The sequence below is a fragment of the Bos taurus genome, chromosome 24 (assembly GCF_002263795.3).
Source record: "Bos taurus isolate L1 Dominette 01449 registration number 42190680 breed Hereford chromosome 24, ARS-UCD2.0, whole genome shotgun sequence".
Classification (NCBI taxonomy): domain Eukaryota; kingdom Metazoa; phylum Chordata; class Mammalia; order Artiodactyla; family Bovidae; genus Bos; species Bos taurus.
In genome coordinates, this window is record NC_037351.1 from 60,117,514 (window position 1) to 60,138,280 (window position 20,767).

Sequence of the window (20,767 nt, forward strand, 5' to 3'; positions counted from 1 at the left end):
TAATTCACTCAGCTATTTCAAAGACAAAAGGAACGTCTCACATGAAACCACGCGAGCAGGTGTGAAACCATCGTGTCAAGTCTCTAGTCCAGCGAGGGAGCTGGTAGAACCAGCATTTAAAATCAGCCTGTGCTCCTGGCTCGCCGTGACATCCCAGCTGGCAGTCAGACGATGATCCAGGGCTCTTCCCAGATGACGACGAAAGGCCTTTCTGCCTTTTCAACGTGCTGCGAGCCTGCTTTCTGCACATCCTGCCGCGAACGTGCCGTGCCCCACGCAGGTACACCCGGGGCGTGACCTGTGTCCTCTAGGAAATCCAGGCTGGCGGAGGAGGCGAACAAGCGAACCACTTACTCCCTGAGACGCAAATGAAATAAGACTGAGAACAGACAAGGAGGGGTGGTCTCCAGAGAAGGTTTGAGCCAGCCAGTGGGCTGGGAGAATGCAGAGTGGGCAGACGGGCCAGTGGACAAAAGCTGAAACAGGAAAGACCCTTAGCTTTTACGTTCCCGCCTCAGCGCCCATCATCGTCCCTCTGAGAAACAGCGAGTCAAGGCGAGCGGGCAGCAGAGGCGGAAGCTTGGGTTCACCCCGTTTACATCTGCAGGAAAGGGAATTTGGAGAGAGAACGCTTTCCTGGGCGCGCCTCTCTGCGCGCAGTCTTGCTTTCGGCCACCGGGGGGCGCTTCCCGCCTCCGCTGGTCCCTTGGCCGCGGCCCCGCCGCCCGCCTCCCAGCGGCAGCCGCGAAGCCCTGCGCAGCAGCGGGGCCCGGAAGGCGGGGTCGCAGCACGCCCGGCCTCCAGCATTTTATCTCTTGGAAATCGAGATGTCGGAAAACAGTGTCTCCCATCCACAGCGTATGCTAACAGGGCAATAATCCCTAGAAAATTCTCAGGAAATGTTTTCGGAAGATTGTCTATGAAAGAACAGGGGATCAGTTTCATCCGGAGGTGGAATCAGTGTCTCTGGTGCTAAATGGGAAATCTCTCCCATTTCCAGGCTTATAACGGGGTGATAGGGCGGTCCAGCGGTCAGGGCTCCGGGCTTTCGCTGCAGCGGGCCAGGGTCCACTCCCTGGTGGAGCACTGCCGTAGCAGAACCTTGTCCCTTCGCAGGGAGACATCCCGTGCGTGCTGAGCTGGCCCAATAAAGGAGAGGAAAGGGGCTTCCGGGCCTGATACACGACCAGAGCGGGGGAACATTCGCTTTTCGTTTATTTTTGTTCTGAGGACTAATTGTTAAAATACCTGAAGGAAGGAAACCATTGGGGCTGGCTCTGCACAGCAAGAATTCCTAAACTGCAGCACTTGGCTGCTCCCCAAACTCCCTTGGTTCCCCCACACCCTCGAGTAAACATACCCGCCCACCACCACCCTGTAGTATTTGTCTCCAGAGAATTAGCCAGAAAGTTCTAAAATAAGGCCGCATGAAATACCGACGGCCAGCCAGGAGCCTTTCACGCAAGCCTCCCCAGCAGAGTTTTGGAAGACTGCTGCTTTTTTGTTGGTTTTGTTGCTATTTGTTTTCACCCCTGAATCTACTAACTCACTCCATCATTTCCTGTTAAGCCCCTGGATTGGAATGACTCCTTGGCTAGAAGCAAAGTCCTAAACTTTTGCTGAACAAGAGCTATCACAGCATGTAAAAACAGGAATTACCAGCATGCTAAAATTATCTCAGAAAGGAAGAGATGTCTCTGAGTATTAAAAAAGATTTTTTAAAACAATCTAATAACTATACAGTAACACCCAAAATATATCTTGAATAATCTGAGAGACACCCGAGCTAAAATCCCATAACTTGCTACAGAACGCTTGTCTAGCCACATGCCCCGAAGTACTGTATACAGTCACAGGTGCTGTCGATGGAGTGGATCACCATCGCGACCGTCATCACCAACATCATTACCTACACATGAGGGCTTTATCAGCCGGAGGCTGGCTTGGACGGAACACAGAGGTAAAGGTTTCCGATCCGAATTGTTTTTCCTTTATTTTGCTGAGCCTGGGTCCTGATACTTGGCACACTTGCTAGGTCATGGCTTTCATTAACGTTACTGTAGACATGAAGGAAAACCTCTTCATTCCCCACCACACCGCAGAACACTACAGGAGAAATCTGAATCTGAGTGTGTGTAAGTGGGACAGCATTTTCATCTGCAATATTGGGCAGTGTCCGTCTATTTGGGCGGATATATTTACCGATGGTGTGGATGAAAAACAATGATTCGTGTACTTTCTGTATTTGGCCACACCTCTGCTGTAAGGCTTGGTGTCTGAAATCATACCAACATCACTCACTCCAAGGAGATTTGAAGCTGAAAACACTGAGGAGAACAAGATTGGAGAATAGGATTATGTAATAGCTAATTTTATGTATCAATTTTGCTAAGCTATGGTATCCCAGAGTTTGGTCAAACACTAGTCTGGGTGCTGCTGTGAAGGTATTTTGTAAACATAATTAAAATTACAACCCATTGACTTTGAGTAAAGGGAATTACCCTCAATAATGTGAGTGAGCCTCATCCAGTCCGTTGATGGTCTAAAGAACAAATACTGGGGTTTATTGTTGAAAGAATTCCGTCTCAAGACAAAAGTTACCAACCTCTGCCTGTGTTTCCAGCATGCTGGTCGGCCCTAGGGATTTCAGTCTTGCCAGGCTTCTCAGTGGAGCCAAATTCTTCAACTTGTATGTGTGTGGTATACATATTTATACACACTTTTGCTTTTGTTTCTCTGCAGAACACTAATATTCAGATTTCAAGTGAGTTTTATTATTATTTTTGAGTGCTATCTATAAATTAAAGCAATGAAGAGACACTCATAATGCCAATTTACATTACATTATGCACAACTTGCTTCCCTGGAGGCTTGGTCGGTAAAGAATCTGCCTGCATATTAGCTTTTAATGTGTGATTAAGAGAGAATACTTTGACACCTGTAAAAAATCAAAATACTACTTTTTAAGACATTTCACAAATATTCATTTACATTACAGGCTGAGGTATTTTATTCATATGTATATTTATACCAATAAAATGATTTTACAAGTGGAAAAAAAAAAAAAAAAAAAGAATCTGCCTGCAATGCAGGAGGCCCTGGTTGAATCCCTGGGTTGAGAAGATCCCCTGGAGAAGGAAATGGCAACCCACTCCAGTGTGCTTGCCTGGAAAATCCCACGGCATCCCGCCCGGAGCTTGGCGGGCTACAGTCCATGGGTCACAAGAGTCGGACACGACTGAGCGACTAAACCAGCACCACCAGCATGCACAACTTGGACTCCTGATTCTGTCTGGGCGCCCAGCTCCCCTAAAAGCCCACACACCTCACTGGAAGCTGATCTGACTTAAAAAAAAATAAGGCTAGTAACATGGGGTGGTCCTGACTGGTCTGAGGGTGAGCGGTCCCCTTGCCAATGTGTGTTCAGGTGGGGTCATGTGACTTAGTAAGGGTCAGTGAGATATGAGAAGAGATTTGTTGTGGGCCTTCCGTAAGGATTGTTCTCATTCTTCTGAGAAGCTTTGCAGGAGGAGCCTTCTCTCTGCTGTTGGAGGAGAATGACTAGCCCTGGGTGGGCACTGGCAGTGACCCTTTGTGGGAAATAACCTGAGTCCCTGATGGAGTCTTGAATCAGCCAGCCCTAGAGCCAACACTGACTCTGCGCTTCCTTTCAAGTGAAGCAATACATTTTCTTGGAGAAGAAAATGGCAACCCTCTCCAGTGTCCTTGCCTGAGAACTCCATGGACAGAGGAGTCTGGAGGGCCCATGGGATCGCAAGGAGTCAGACACAACTGAGCTAACACAGCACATTTTCTATTATGAAGCCAGTTTGAGCCTTCTCAAGGCTTCTTGTTAGTTGCAGCCAAAGGACCAAATTTTCTTACCCTTAATTTTTACCTATAAACTGGGAGAGTAGAACTAGATAATCTAAGATCTCCTTGATCACTCAGGATTTGTGAATTGCACATTGGGGCACTAGCACTGACTGTATCAAATACTGTCTGGAGAATCTGAATGTTACTGCAGGTTTCTAAATAGCTCTTCATTTTCAGAAATATGCATGTTGCCAGATACTTCTTCAGGGACCTCCCTGGCAGTTCAGTGGTTAAGACTCCTTGCTTACGCAACAGGGGGCATGAGTTCGATCCCTGGCTGGGGAACTAAGATCCCACATGCCAGCCAGATGTGGCCAAAAATAAATACATAATTTTTAAAGAAAAAAAAAAAGAAAGAAATACTTCATTTTAGAAACAGCAAAATGACATGACTTTTAAATTCTTAAAATATAGTTCGACAATTTTTTTTCCAACAGCCTTAACCCTAGTCGACTACAGCAATAATAACTTTTACTAACTTTTTTAATATATAAAAACTCTAACAAATGAACAGTAACTAGAAAAAAGCCTAGTAAAGAAAGAAGGAGAGGATAAGAGTAAACAGTTCTCAGCCAAAGTGCAAAGAATCTTAAACTGATGAAGAGATATCCAACCTCCCCTATATAGAAACGCAAATTAAAATGGCAGTGAGATTTTTCATTTCACCTAAAAAAGTGGCAAGTTATAAAAAGTTTAACAACACACTACTGGAGAAGCCATAATAAAATTAGAGCATTTATACCAATATTGTGAATTATCATTGAACATCAGCAATTACAGGTAAGGGGGGCAACAAAACGACTTTCAAAAAAGGCAATTTGGCATTATCTGTCAAAATTACAAATCCTTATACTCTTTGACATAACCATTTCCCTTCTAGAACTTTATCCTGCATTTATATTTGCCCATATATAAAATGATATTATTTGTAATTGCAATAGTTAGAGACAACTTAAATACATATGACTAGAGAGAAGGCAATGGCACCCCACTCCAGTACTCTTGCCTGGAAAATCCCATGGACGGAAGGGCCTGGTGGGCTGCAGTCCAGGGGGTCGCTAGGAGTTGGACACGACTGGAGCGACTTAGCAGCACCAGCAGCAGCAGCAAAGAAAAGATTAAACTATCGTAGAGGCAGAATAACTTCCAGAATATACAACAGAATAACTTCAAGCTGTTAAAGAAATGAGGTATGCAATAAAAGTATGCAGGAAAATCTCTAAATTTTATTGTAAATAAAAAGAGCAAGATGAAGAACAATGAGAATGATATGCTGCCATTTATATATATTTTAGTTTATTTCTATATATTTTTTGCCATGCTGCACAACTTATGGGATCTTAGTTTTCTGACCAGGAATCAAACCCATGCTTCCTGCAATGGAAGCATGAATTGTTAACCACTGGCCCACCAGAGCACTCCCTGTACTTTTTGATGAGAATTAGCTAAACGTGTTTTGGTGTAGGAGTGAACTAGGGGACTGCATGAGAAACTTGGCATCGTGGTTGTATCGAGGGACTGCAGCGTGGGAATTAGAGCATGAGAGTGAAAGAGAAGTTGGTTCTACCCTGGATATCTTTTTTATGGTTTAACCTATGAATGTATATCAGTTATTTTTAAATTAATGAAGTTGGGGGGGAAGTAAAGTTATTATAAATACATTTCCTGATTTGCTATTATGACAGTCATTCTGAAGCTAAATTACACCGCTTATGTTTTGGATAAATGATAATTAATGATCGGATATGAAACAATGATTTGGTACATTTGTTCTCATTTCCCTTTCTGTCTAAATAAGAGCAGTAAGGGGTAAAAAGGATCTTGAATTATGGAGAGGAAATCAATCTTATCTATGTTATTTTTAACACTGTGTTGCTAGGCCTTTACTTTCCATGCATTCCACCCCTAAATCACCTCCCCTAGATTTCTCCCAGGCCTGTGTCCTGTTGTTCAATCATGTCCACTCACTCGACACATATTTACTAATATTGGTGTGCCAGTCACGGGGACCTCAGATGAGAATCAGACAGACAACTGCTATCCTTAGGAACTCAGTCTTTTCACTATCGTCATCCTTCCAGACAGGCAGAAGTGCCGTGGTGTAATCATAAAACTGAGAGCTGCAGATCCTAAAATGTGGGGAACCCACAGCAAGTAAAACCACCAACTGGGAAAGAAGACAGTGAGGATTCTATCAGGACACTATCAGTCCATAGAAAACCATTCCAGAATGAACGTTTCCAACGTGGGCTTTCAATGCCCCAGTAAATGCTTATTTTAGGAAGAAGAATAAGAAGGAAGGGAGGACGGGAATGACAAAGAGAACGGGGCCTAGTTGACAAATAATTCAGGAGACATAACCTCCAAACCTGGGATTAATACCTTCATTAATTCATCCACTTTCTATAAATGTTTAATGAGAGCCTACCCTGTGACCTAAGACTCAGAGGGGAACCCAAAGCACTCCCACCTTGGGAGCTAACATGCAAGAGAGAGAGAGAGAAGAACTCACTAAACATGGGACTCCCCTGGTGGTCCAGTGGTTAAGACTCTGCCTTCCAATGCAGGGGGTGGGGTGGATCCCCGGTCAGGGAAGCCGCCTTGGTGGGTGGGTGGTGAGGGACGCTCTCTGTGAGGAGATGCTCTTTGAGCGGAGAATTGAAGGAAGTCAGGAGCCGTGCAGGGGCCCGGGAGAAGCATTTTCTAGGCAGAGAGAGGAAGGCGCCCTGGCACGGAAATGCACTAAGGAAGTGGGAGACTCAAGAGGCAAGACGAGGGAAGGTCCTCGCGGAGTTTAGAAAAGCACAGCTGAGGAACAATGTCGGTGTTTCTTCCAGAAAGCACACCCAGCGGTTACGTAACTCCGCACAGGCAGCCCGGCACCCGTAGAGACACACAATCTCATTTACAGAGGGGATACGAATCTGCTCGCGTGGGCGAGGATGGCCTGACGGAAAAATCCTGCCCTTCACACTCACAGACCCTTGGCTTCCTTCTCAAAGAAGCGGGACACCAGACTCTATATCTTGAGGTGAGCTTCAAAGTGCAGAGTGCCTTAGAGAATGCTCAGATTTGAATTCATACCAAGTCAAAATAACGTTCTCTCATACTTCTGTGAGCAGTATGGGCTTTCTGAATTCAGGGGAAGACAGGGCCTTGAAAAAATTAAACACATACAACAGGAAAGCTGGAAGCCCTCAAATCAGGCTTCAGCTGCTGTGCTCTTTTCTCTCAGACAATCACTGAACAGAAATATTCTTTCTCCCTAAAGAGAGAAAAAAAAAATGTATTTCTGTTAAGCTTTCATAGCTTGTTAGAAATATCCCTTAGGGACACACAACTCCCTTTGGAGTCTAATTAAATATTCACCCAGTGGTGTTCCGACCTGAATTTAGCTACCTGGGAAATACCTGGGAAGAGAATGCCATCTGCAGACAGTCGCACTAAGGAACGCCACATAATGAATTAATAAATGTATTCTGTTTTATACAATTCCGAGTCGGGTCGATTTTGCAGATATGACAGAGCCAAAGCCCCAAATCTGAAACAACCTAAGAAATAGATGGAAGGGTCCCTGAATTCAAAGCATCACTATGAACCCCTTGGTTAGACTTCGTTGTGCTGAAACCTTCCCAGAGCTAATAACTCAGGGGTTTCATTTCCTGGTTATAAACCACAGAAGGAAGCCTCCGTTTATGCCACAAGAGGTGCAGATAAGCAGGCACTCTGCGCCAGGCGTCGGACAAGGAAGAGGAGGACCTGCCTCCTCCCAGCTGAGGCCACACACATCCAGCTGCAGAGCGCGGCCAAAGCTGATTCATGCTCGCATGGAAGGTCCTCTACTGGCTTGGTTTTATTTTCACAAAGAAACTGTTAGTTAGGGGTTACTGGTCGATTCTGAACTCTGAAGCATCAGAGCTGACCTCTGTGTTCTCCATCTGGAGTGGCCCTCAGTGACTTCAATTTCAAGCTGGAACCACCTCTTCTCTTAGCACAAGGAGTACCAGGCCTCCTGGGAGGAAAAACATGGACACCTCTCCCCTTTCTTGTGAAGATTTGAACTGGTGTTTTGCTTTCAGAGTTCTCCAGATGAGATCAGATGCCAGACAGGAAGAAAAAGGTTCAGGAAGAGAAACTCTGCAAAAGAAGGAAAGAAGACAGCTCTGGATATGTGGACAGGATCCAAATATCCAGGCCGAGATGTTTATATCAGGAGGCAGGATCTGAATGTGTCTGGTTGGTACCGATAGCCATGCTGACCCACCTGATGTTCCTGTAAAGTCATGACTTAGTACCCACTCGGAGAAGGCAACGGCACCCCACTCCAGTACTCTTGCCTGGAAAATCCCATGGACGGAGGAGCCTGGTAGGCTGCAGTCCATGGGGTCGCTAAGAGTCGGACACGACTCAGCGACTTCACTTTCACTTTTCACTTTCATGCATTGGAGAAGGAAATGGCAACCCACTCCAGTGTTCTTGCCTGGAGAATCCCAGGGACGAGGGAGCCTGGTGGGCTGCCGTCTATGGGGTCGCACAGAGTCGGACACGACTGAAGTGACTTAGCAGTAGCAGTAGTACCCACTGAGTGAGCAGCAAATGGAGAGAACAGGAATCCCAAAGGAGCTCTCCACTAGGAACCATGGGCCCTCAGGCCCCCGACAGGGCAGAACATGGGATGCTCCCACGAAAGGTGCCCAGAGTCACCCCTGCAAGAATGGCAGCCGTGTGTAAACAGTGGCATTCAGCCTCGTTCCCCTGCCGCGCTCCTAATGCAGACGCTTGCCACTCCCGGTGCCCGGCTTCGCTCACTGACACTCCTCACACTAGGATAGCTCAGACCACAGCAATTAGCTCAGAGTGACGTCAGGGTTGTTGGAAGGAGGGCAGGTAGCAAGCGGACTTCACCGAATGATTGAAGCTTGGGGTTCAGACAACAGGCCGGAACCCTGCCGAGCTCCAGGCCAAGGTGTCATGGACTCCAAGCCCCGGAGGGCGTTTTTCTCAGCTGCCGGCATCTTCCTGTCACCCAGAGACTCAGTCCCAGGCTCGGAGGGTCAGCCTGGCAGAGCTGAAGGCCTGGTCCTCAAGCTGACTGTCTGGGGACAGAGGGAGTGTTCCCCAAGCTCAGGGTCTTGGAAAGACAAGGACCTTGCTTCCTCTCCTCGCGCCCCATCTCCCATCCCGCAACATACAACGTGAGAGGAGAGCCCAGGGGTGAGAAGTGGGTGTGGGTTGGGGCAGCCGAAAAATGACAGCTGGGTGGCAGCTGACGTTGGCCGTCGGAGAGGCAACAAAGAACAAGAAACAGACCGGGCCGCCAGCGCCTCTCACAACCCACGCGACTCAGGCAGTCTGTCTTGAAATATGTAAGGACGCTGCAAAGAAAAGAACAATTCCAACTGTAAGAACACCCCTGCGGACTTCCCTGGTGGCCCAGGGGTTAAGAGTCCTCCTGCCAGTGCGGGAGACACAGCTTCCATCCCTGGTTCAAGACGTTCCCACGCGTTGCAGGGCAGCTGAGCCTGTTAGCTGCAACGACTGCCCACTTGCCCAGAGCCCGCGCTCCGAAGCAAGGGAAGTCAGCGCGGCGGGAAGCCCACACACTTCACGAAAACCCAGCGCAGCCCAAAGTAGAGTGACCCTGAGATTAGTCCCTTCTTGGTTAACTGTAAGGAGGTATTTCTATAGAAAAAACAAGCAAAGACAAACAAGAATGACATTTCTACCTGCCCTAGACAGGATTATTGAAAGATTCTGAGAAATAAGCTATCCAAAGTACACCTCAAAATTCTAAGTCAGACAACTTTGATGAGAATTATATATTTAGTGGGGCTTCCCCACTGGGCTTATCAGGTGGCACGAGTGGTGAAAAGCCTGCTTGCCAATGCAGGAGATGCAAGAGACTCGGGTTCCAGCCCGTTGGGAGGATCCCTTGAAGAAGGGCATGGCAAACACTCCAGGCTTCTTGCCTGCAGAATCCCATGGATGGAGGAGCCTGGCGGGCCACAGTCCATAGAGTTGCAAAGAGCTGGACACAACCAAAGCGACTGAGCATGCAAGCACTCATATATTTCTTACGGCTAGAAATTAGAAATGAGTCCAATTTATGATATAGTGAAGCTATATTTTTAATATAACATAGGTATATTCTATAATACATTAGTGCCTATTTAACAACCAATATTCACAGTGCATTTATGTCTATTTTATGACTTCAAACATAATTTTACTATTTATATGATTATAAAGGTTTATAGATGTTGTGGTTTTACATGTATTACATATTCTTGGTCTGGTCCATAATTCTTTGAAAGGAGAATGTAACCTCCAAAGCATTTAAGATTGACCTTGCCTTTTGCAATAATCTGCTTTATAGCATAGTTTCCAGGGACACAGCAAAAACTAAGGCCTGACCATTTGCTGTATTTTGTATAAAATTTGATTTATTACTACAATAAAATAGTTACGCTTTTTGGCTGGGTTTTCCTTGAACCTATAACTTTACAAAATCACACACATCTATAAATGCTTTTCAGAGTTTTTTCATTTTCCAAAATAATATCTTCCATTAGTGTCTGGAGACTATGATGAACATTTCTACTGCCAGCAGAAAGGAAGAGGCTGAAGAAGGCTCACAGAGAGAAAAGGCAGATGGAGAGCATGCCTGAGGCTCCGCTGCTCACCTGGGTTATTAGCTTTGCACCAAGGCGGGTGGAGGATTTGGTGACTGGTCTTTTCCCAACACTGCTCACCCACTGGACCGCCCCTGATCCCTTCCTCCAGAGTGTTCTCTACAAGCCCGATGCTCTGCTCGGTCCATGCTGTGCCTTTGGCGTGAGTTGGTTGATAAACGCGAGTTGAGGATAGAACTTATTGTGAAATATACATCAGATTCATTGATGAAAAACATGACTTGCGTTTGCCTGATTGCAACAATCTAAAAATCTACATCCTGGTGTTATGGACTGAATGATGTCCACCCAAAATTCATATGTTGAAGACCTAAGCCCCTCAGAAGTAGACTGTGTTTGGAGACAGGATGCTGGTTTGGGCGGGATGGGTTTGGCTTCGCTGGGTCTTCATTGCTGCCTGGGGGCCTTCTCCAGCTGCAGTCAGCAGGGAGCTGATCTCTAGCAGTGCTGCACGGGCTGCTGGTTGCGGTGGCTTCTCTTGTGGCGGAGCACAGGCTCTAGGCACACAGGTTTTGCTTAGTTGCCCCCTGACATCTGGGATCTTAGTTCCTGGACCAGGCATCAAACCTGTGTCCCTTGCATCAGCAGGCAGATTCTTAACCACTGGACCGCCAGGAAAGTTCCGAGAGAGTGTTTAAAGGAAAACAGTCTTGAGACGTTACTTTGCCTACAAAGGTCCATCTAGTCAAAGCTATGGTCTTCCAGTAGTCATGTATGGATGTGAGAGTTGGACTATAAAGAAAGCTGAGCACCAAAAAATTGATGCTTTTGAACTGTAGTGTTGGAGAAGACTCTTGAGAGTCCCTTGGACTGCAAGGAGATCAAACCAGTCAGTCCTAAAGGAAATCCTTTAGGATTTTAGTCCTGAATATTCATTGGAAAGACTGATGCTGAAGCTCCAAAACTTTGGCCACCTGATGTGAAGAACTGATTCCTTGGAAAAGACCCTGATGCTGGGAAAGATTGAAGGCGGGAAGAGAAGGGGACAACAGACGATGAGATGATTGGATGGCATTACTGACTCTATGCCATGAATTTGAGTAAGCTCCGGGAGTTGGTGATGGACAGGGAGGCCTGGCGTGCTGCAGTCCATGGGGTCGCAAAAGGTTGGACACAACTGAGTGACTGAACTGAACTGAGTCTTGTAGGACTGAACACTTAATCTGTGTGATCTGATGCTATCTCCAAGTCTACAATGTCAGAAGTGAGTCAAGTCGCAGGACGCCCAACTAGTATCAGAGCATTGCTTCATGGATGTGAGGAATTGTACACATACATTGGAATTGGGTGTCGTAAGCCCAACACCAGCTCAATCAGAGCCCCAGCCAATCTTATGGGGACCTCTGGAGCTAATTATCTCATGAGAGTCATTCTAACTTGGGCCAAGGTAGCCAGGCCTTATAATTCCTCATGAATCAGGCTGGTCATTGGCTGTTGGCCACCCAGATAAAAGGCATGATCTTGGGTTTTCTTGGATGTGTAACAAATTACCACAAACTTGTCAGCTTAAAACACCACAAATTTATCACCCCACAGTTTCCGTAAGTCAGGAGTCCAGGAACAGCCCGACTGGATCCTCTGCTTAGGGTCTCACCAAGCTAATATCAAGGGGCTTCCCAGGTGGTACTAGTGGTAAAGAATCTACCTGCCAACGCTGTAGACACAGGTTCAGTCCCTGGGTTGGGAAGATCCCCTGGAGTAGGCAATGGGAACCCACTCCTGTATTCTTGCCTGGAAAATTCCATGGACAGAGAAGCCAGGAAGGCTATGGCCCATGGGGTAGCAAAAGAGTCGCAACTTAGCAGCTGAGCACAGCAAGCTGATACCAGGGTTTTGGGCAAGGCTGCAGTTCTCATCGGGGCTTGGGGTCTCCAGGCTCAGTCGAGTTAGTGGCAGCGGTCTCCTCTTCCAGGTGCGTGCGTGCGATCTCTGGCTACTTGCTGGCTGTCAGCCGAGGACTGAGTTCTGCTCCTGGAGGCCCTCCCGCTTCCTTGCCGTGTGGCCCCACGTTCAGTTCGCAGTGTGGATTTGTTTGTTTTCTTCCCCACCACCCAGGGCGTGTCTCTACGACCTCCCCCGTGACTCCTGATTCCCCTCCAGACAGCTGCAGCAGCCGTCACCATCTACACTGTAGTGGACCCCGATAGGATAATCGAGGGAGAGACAGCCCATCATATCCGCAGGTTCTACCCTCCCCAGGGAAGCAGCCTTCTTGAGGGGCATCTTGGAGTTCTGCCCACTGCCTGGGGCACAGTGGCTCTCGGCCGCATGAGGGTCTCTGGAGGGGCTGACAGCTGAAGTCTGGCTACACAGTGCTGAGAGCATAGTTAATGCCACTGACTTGTACTTTTTAAAATGGCTAAAATGACAAGTTATTCTTTTGTTTTGCCACAACTTTTCATAAAAATATACGGTTGTGTGGAAGAGTATAGGAAAAGAGGTTTCTTGATGATCTCTATTTTTAAACATCAAAAATTTAATTAAAGATCAGCTTGGGGGCATCCCTGGCAATCCAGGGGTTAAGACTCTGAGATTCCACTGCAGGGAGCACAGGTTTGATTCCTGGTGGGGAAACTAAGATCCCACGAGCCGCCAGTCAGGAAAAAAAAAAAAAAAAATCAACTTTGTCTCTGTCTATAGCCCAAAGTTTTTATTTTCTACACTTAAAGGGGAAGAATTGAGCAAAAGCATCAGAAATTCATTGGTCAGGAGAATATACAGGCCAGTTCTGGTGAAATATTGCCCTCTAGTCAGTGGATTAGCCATTTGTGGGAAAAGAAAAACTCAGTGTGCTTCAACTATGACTTCCTTTTAAATATTCTATTAGGCAGTAGTCCATTAAATTAGATTTAACTGAAGTTGAATTTGACTAATAGACTCAGATCTCAGTCTTTCCAAAGGCCACTCAGTTTTGTGTCATTGGTCAAAAACAACAACCCTCACCTTTTGGCAACCTTGTGGCAAAATGATTTATTTCCTTGGTAAAACCAAGCAATATTATTGATCTCAGGAAACATCACTTCAGCCATTCCCGTGTAGTGGAGGTTCCTAACTTATTAAATCAGCCGTTCATTGGCTGTCACAGCACAAGCTGAAACCACACACACAAATCACACAGCTGAACTTGAAGAGCCAAACTTCTTTTTATTGCACTGTGGAAACTAGAAATGAGATTTCATTCTGCCGAGGTTATCACATGGAAATAAAAAAAAATGCAAAACATCCCTCCTTTTAAAAATAATAAATGGCATAAATCATCTCGACAGCTGACCATTACACTGTAACATTCCAGTGAGTTTTGCATTAATAGGAAGCTGAATTAGATTAATAACTATGCATTCTACTAAACATGTCAAGGAAATTAATTTAGCTCTTCACATGTCTGACCAAAATGCTTTGGAAATATTAACTACCCGATTCTTATCACCAAAAACATTTCCTTTACACCTATTTGCACATGGGCTTTACTAAGCACTTTTAAGCAACTCAAATTGATGGATTATATAATCTAAAGCTGCAGTTTTTCTATTAATAAGACAACCTGGAACTTGTTTATTTAAGTACCAGCAGCACTTTTTTTAAGTTGGATTATTTCTGGTTGTAAAATGTGGGGAGGTCTTATTTCATACAAAAGCTACGTCTCACAAGACCTTGTATAATTCAAACTTGCGTAATTCAAGGATGATTTTCTCAAGGGAATAAGTATAAAACAAGACGATGCATTCTCAGAGCACATTTACAAGCTGTAACAATTTTTGCTTGAAAGCCGCTTTTCCTGTTCCCGGTGTTACATCTAATGTTTCACAGAGGCTGTCTCCCATATTAACTGCACCGTGTTTCACTGCGGCTCTTTGCCCTTATTCTTGATGTCTTATCACTATAACTTCCTTTCAAAAGCTATTGATTTGGGGGCGCATTTTTCAGGATGAGCAGTTACATCGTTATTTTATGAATACTTGAACGACATTGTTATAGGTCATAAAAATAGTTTACATAATAATAGTGAATGCTAAAATAATAGCATAATAGAAGAAAAAAAAAGAATCACTTGCAGGAATTGCATTGCATGTAGACAACAGCAGGCCTTAGAGGCTCCTGCAAAACCAGGGTAATGTTTCTGTTTACCAGCTAAAGTGGCAAACCACGTTATACAACTGTAAACAGGTTTACAACATTCCTCCTTCAGAAATTTACTTTTCTCTTCCTTTTTTTTTTTTTTTGGCTTTATTGGGTGTTAGTTGCTGCACACAGGCTTTGTTGCTCTGCAGTGTGTGGAATCTTAGTTGGCCGACCAGGGATCGAACCTGTGTACCCTGTGTTGCAAGGCAGATTCACTGAACCATCAGGAAAGTCCCAAGGAAGTACATTTAAATCGCCAGTGTATATACAGTCAAGATTCATTGAATTATACCCTTTAAACAGAAGCAATTTTACTACACAAATTATATCTAAAATTAATTAGGGAAAAAACTCAATGATTAAAGCTATAGTTACTTATTATAGTGCCCGTGGTTGAGGAACGTTAGTCGCTTTAGGCTGCACTCGTCTAATGTCAGCTGGGTTCACTCACTACCTGTCTGCAAGTTACCTGTCTACAGGTAAGCTGGGGATCTGTTCTTGTCTGGCTTGGCTGAGACCTCTTGGCTGGGAAGCTCTGCTCTAAGTCACTCATCCTCCTCTTGGGACCAGAGGACTAACCTGGCCTAGTACTTCTCATGACAGGGCAAAGCACGAGACAAAAGTGAAAATGCACGCCCACTCTTGAACGGTAGGCTTGGAGCTTACACACAATGAATTCGGCTTCATTCATCTGGCAAAGCAAGTGACATGGCTAAGCCCAGACTCAACAGGGGTAGAGGGAAGAGTAGACCTTGCCTCTTAAGCGACAGAAAATGTAAGGTCACATGGCAAAGGGTGTGGATATTAATGCAATCAACCCCAGGATCCATATGGAGATATCAGATGGGTATTTGGAAATACTCAGTTCAGTTTAGTTCAGTCTCTCAGTCGTATCTGACTCTTTGCAACTGCATAGACTGCAGCATGCCAGGCCTCCCTGTCCATCACCAGCTCCCAGAGTTTACTCAGACTAATGTCCATTGAGTCAGTGATGCCATCCAACCATCTCATCCTCTGTCGTCACCTTCTCCCGCCTTCAATCTTTCCCAGCATCAGAGTCTTTTCCAAGGAAAAGACTGACTTTTCGCATCAGCTGGTCAAAGTATTGGAGTATCAGCTTCAGCATCAGTCTTTCCAATGAATATTCAGGACTGCTTTCCTTTAAAATGGACTGGTTGGATCTCCTTGCCGTCCAAGGGAAGTCCAGGAGTCTTCTCAAACACCACAGTTCAAAAGCATCAATTTTCGGAGGTCAGCTTTCTTTATAGTCCAACTTTCATATCCATACATGACTACTGGAAAAACCATAGCTTTGACTAGAAGGACCTTTGTTAGCAAAGTAATGTCTCTGCTTTTTAATAAGCTGTCTAGGTTGGTCATAACTTTTTTTCCAAGGAGCAACCATCTTTTAATTTCATGGCTGCAGTCACCATCTGCAGTGATTTTGGAGCCCAAGAAAATAAAGTCTCTCACTGTTTCCATTGTTTCCCCATCTATTTGCCATGAAATGATGGGAGCAGATGCCATGATTTTAGTTTTCTGAATGTTGAGTTTTAAGCCAGCTTTTTCATTCTCCTCTCTCACTTTCATCAAGAGGCTCTTTAGTTCCTCTCGCTTTCTGCCATAAGGGTGATGCCATCTGCATATCTGAGGTTATTGGTATTTCTCCAAGCAATCTTGATTCCAGCTTGTGCTTCATCCAGCCCAACATTTCGCTTGATGTACTCTGCATATAAGTTAAACAAGCAGGATGACAGTATACAGCCTTGACTTATTCCTTTCCCAATTTTGAACCAGTCTGTTGTTCCATGTCTGGTTCTAACTGTTGCTTCTAGACCTGCATACAGATTTCTCAGAAAGTAGGTCAGGTGGTCTGGTATTCCCATCTCTTGAAGAATTTTCCACAGTTTGCTGTGATCCACACAGTCAAAGGCTTTGGTATAGTCAATGAAGCAGAAGTAGATGTTTTTCTGGAACTCTCTTGCTTTTTCAATGATCCAGTGGATGTTGGCAATTTGAACTCTGGTTCTTCTGCCTTTTCTAAATCCAGCTTGAACATCTGGAAATTCACAGTTCACGTACTGTTGAAGCCTGGCTTGGAGAATTTTGAGCCTTACTTTGCTAGCGTATGAGATGAGTGCAATTGTGTGGTAGTGTGAGCATTCTTTGGCATTGCCTTTCTTTGGGATTAGAATGAAAACTGACCTTTTCCAGTCCTGTGGCCACTGCTGAGATTTCCAAATTTGCTGGCATATTGAGTGCAGCACTTTCACGGCATCATCTTTTAGGATTGAAATAGTTCATCTGGAATTCCATCACCTCCACTAGCTTTGTTCATAGTGATTCTTCCAAAGGCCCACTTGACTTCACATTCCAGGATGTCTGGAAATGTTGGGGGATTTTCCTGGTGATCCAGCGATTAAGAATCTGCCTAGCAGTGCAGGGGACCTGGGTTCGATCCCTGGTCCGGGAGGATCCCACAGCATTGTGGGGCAACTAAGCCTGCACACCACAGCTGCCACAGCCCGCGTGCACGAGAGCCCAGGGGCTGCAGCGCAAGGAGCCTCCCCAGTGAGACACCCGGGCACCACAGCTAGGGAGCAGCACCCACGGCCGGAACTAGAGAAAGCTGCGTGTAGCAACAAAGACCCATTGCGGTCATAAATAATACATTTTAACAAAATATTGTGTTGGCCAAAAAGTTTTCAGTATTTTCCATAAGATGGCTCTGACAGCACTCAGCTATCTTTAATTTCATTCAAAACAACTTTGCTACATTTTATTATGACAGCTGTCATAGTGTGCACTTTAAAAAAGTTTATTAAAATGTTGAATTTTTGTGTAGCCATTTTTATATTGAAGATGGTAGGAAAAGAGCAACATTTTTGGCTTATTATGTTTTATTATTTCAAGAAAGGTGAAAACATAACTGAAACTTTTTGGCCAACCCAATACATGTCAGAATTCAAAGGTCTGGGCTGAATATATAAAATTGAGAGTGTTTGGAATAGGAAAGTGTTTGATGTTATATGACTAGATAAATAACCTGGACATGAATGTTGATAAAGATGAGCAGAGAGTCAAGATTTTGGAGAGATGAAGAAAGCCAGCAGAGGTTACTGAGGTAGGTAAAGAGAGACTAGTGCTCCAGAAGACAAGCCCAGAGCGTGTTTTAATAGGAAGGAATGATGGGTGTCAGTCACTGCTCCGTGAGATAAAGAAAACATCTTTTACCTGCTGCCAGGTAGGTAAAGAGTCATGTCACAGTTGGGCATATCACTGCTAAGCTAGGGTGCAGTTTGCCTGCTAAGTCGCTTCAGTCGTGTCCGACTCTGTGCTACCCCATAGACGGAAGCCCACCAGGCTCCCCTGTCCCTGGGATTCAACACTGGAGTGGGTTGCCATTTCCTTCTCCAAGGGTGCACTTAGCACCTAACAAAAAGTGTCCTGCCACACCCACTCCACCTGCAGACCTGTAAACAAACCAGTAAGGTCAGCTAAGCCCAGCCTGGGCTGCCAGGTGGCTCAGGGGTAAAGAATCTGCCTGCCAATGCAGGAGACACGGGTTTGATTGCTGGGTCAGGAAGATCTCCCGGAGAAGGAAATGGTAACCCACTCCAGTGTTCTTGCCTGGCAAATCCCATAGACAGAGGAGCCTGGTGGGCTACAGTCCGTGGAGTCAAAAAAGAGTCAGACACGACTTAGCAACTACACAACAAAGCCCAGACTAAGCCAGATCTTTTGCTGCACATGCTCACTGATCGTTGCCAGGATGATTTCCAACATTCCAGCAAGCTCTGCAGCCTGACTGTTTATGGGACAAACATTTATTGGGGGGCTCGTTTTGTCACACACTGCTCCAAGCAATCAGGCTACAACAGAAAGTAAGATAAGTAGGGTTCCAGCTGTCACAGAGCTCACATTTCAGTGGAGGAAATAAACAAGAAACATAGATGGGTAAACGTATGAATTTGCAAGTAATTTCAGATAGTGGTGAGTGCTTTGATGATGGTAAAGCAGAATGATGACTAAAGGGTGACTGAGGAAATTACTTTTAATCCTATGGTCAGGTAAGGTTTCTCTGGGGAGGTGATGGTTGGCAGAAACCTGAGTTATTCAGATTAGACAACTTCTCAATGAGTTTCACCGTAACTCTTTGGCCTTCCACTACACCTGAGCGGCTGCACAGGAAGGAGAACTCCAGCATCATCTTCTGTTCTCCGTCTTGCCTCCCCCATGACTCCTGAGCACCGAGAATGAAAGAGGAGAACGAGGATGCCGGGGGAGGCATATGTGTGCTCAGTGGTGTTGGACTCTGCGACCCCATGGACTGTAGCTCACCGGGTTCCTCTGTCCTTGGGATTCTCCAGGCAGGAATGTTCAGCAGGTTGCCATTTCCTCTTCCAGAAAATCGAACTCCACGTCTCTTGCATCTCCTGCATTGGCAGGTGGGTTCTTTATCACTGCACCACTGGGAGGCCCCTAGAGGAGGAATATCAGATGTCTGCTGAACCATGTGACCACAAACCCAGTCTCCTCTGGCCAAAGAAGATTCTCTTTCTGTGTGTTTGTTGGCTGTGCTGGGTCTTTGTTGCTGCACATGGGCTTTCTCCAGCTGCAGAGTGGGGTCTTTGCTGCTGCACATGGGCTTTCTCCAGCTGCAGAGCGGGGTCTTTGCTGCTGCACATGGGCTTTTTCCAGCTGCAGAGTGGGGTCTTTGCTGCTGCACATGGGCTTTCTCAAGCTGCAGAGTGGGGTCTTTGCTGCTGCACATGGGCTTTTTCCAGCTGCAGAGCGGGGTCTTTTGCTGCTGCGCATGGGCTTTCTCCAGCTGTGGAGCGGGGTCTTTGCTGCTGCACATGGGCTTTCTCCAGCTGCAGAGCTGGGTCTTTGCTGTGGCACATGGGCTTTCTCCAGCTGCAGAGCGGGGTTTTTGCTGCTGTGCATGGGCTTTCTCCAGCTGCAGAGCTGGGTCTTTGCTGCTGCGCATGGGCTTTCTCCAGCTGCAGAGCTGGGTCTTTGCTGTGGCACATGGGCTTTCTCCAGCTGCAGAGTGGGGTCTTTGCTGCTGCGCATGGCTTTCTCCCGCTGCAGAGCGGGGCCACTCTCCAGCTGCGACACACAGGCTTGGCAGTTGGGACGCCTGGGCTCAGTACTTGTGGCCTACAGGCTTAGCCACCGTGTGGCATGTAAAGCCTTCCCAGACCAGGGATCAAACCTGCGTCCCCTGCATTGGCAGGTGGATTCTTTACACTGGACCACCAGGGAAGTCCAAAGAGGATTCTGTTTAAGGAGCTGGGCCCAATCAAAACCTTTCAAAAAGCAGAAAGGTCTCGTTTGATTCAGCTACTGTATTTTCTTTGTGGCAGGAAGAGAAGAAGGCATTACGTCTGCAAAAGAGAAAGTTACGATTGACCTGAAGTCCCCTTGACTGCCATATCTCTCCAGCATTCTGCTATCAGAGAAGTAGAAGGTGCTTGATGATATATGTGTCACGTCTACCTAAGACCCATCAGCAAACTCAGATGGTAGGAATCATTATCGGAATGAAGACACTGGCTCAGAGGGACTAAAGAACTTACCCAAGGTCATCCAGTTAATAGGAAAGAAAAAAAAAACAGAAGATAAACCAAAGGCTGGCTGCTTCTAAAGCCCATGTTCTTTCAACTAAATGACCCTGCCCGGCTGCCAAACCAGACATCAGAAAATATAAACCCTTAAAAGACACAGGGCAGAAGCAATCCATTTGTTAAATTCTTCTAAGAGGAAAAAAAGGGAGACAGTGAGATCAATAACGCCATGTTGCAATTTTAGTGATGGGCAGTGAGAACAGCCCACAACAGTCTCTAGAAAAGGAGAGGAATTTGTATTCCCTGGGGCTGGAAAGTTGCTGGACATTAAGAGCAAGAAAATTGTTAGGAAGCTGACAAGAGGTAGAGAGAATGTCCTTGGTTTCTCCCCTGCAAAAACCTCACTGTAGGGAAAGTGGGAGAGAACACAGGGCTGGAAATCGAAGCTGATTTGGCACAGAAACACACACACACAGACACACACACACACACACACACACACACACACAC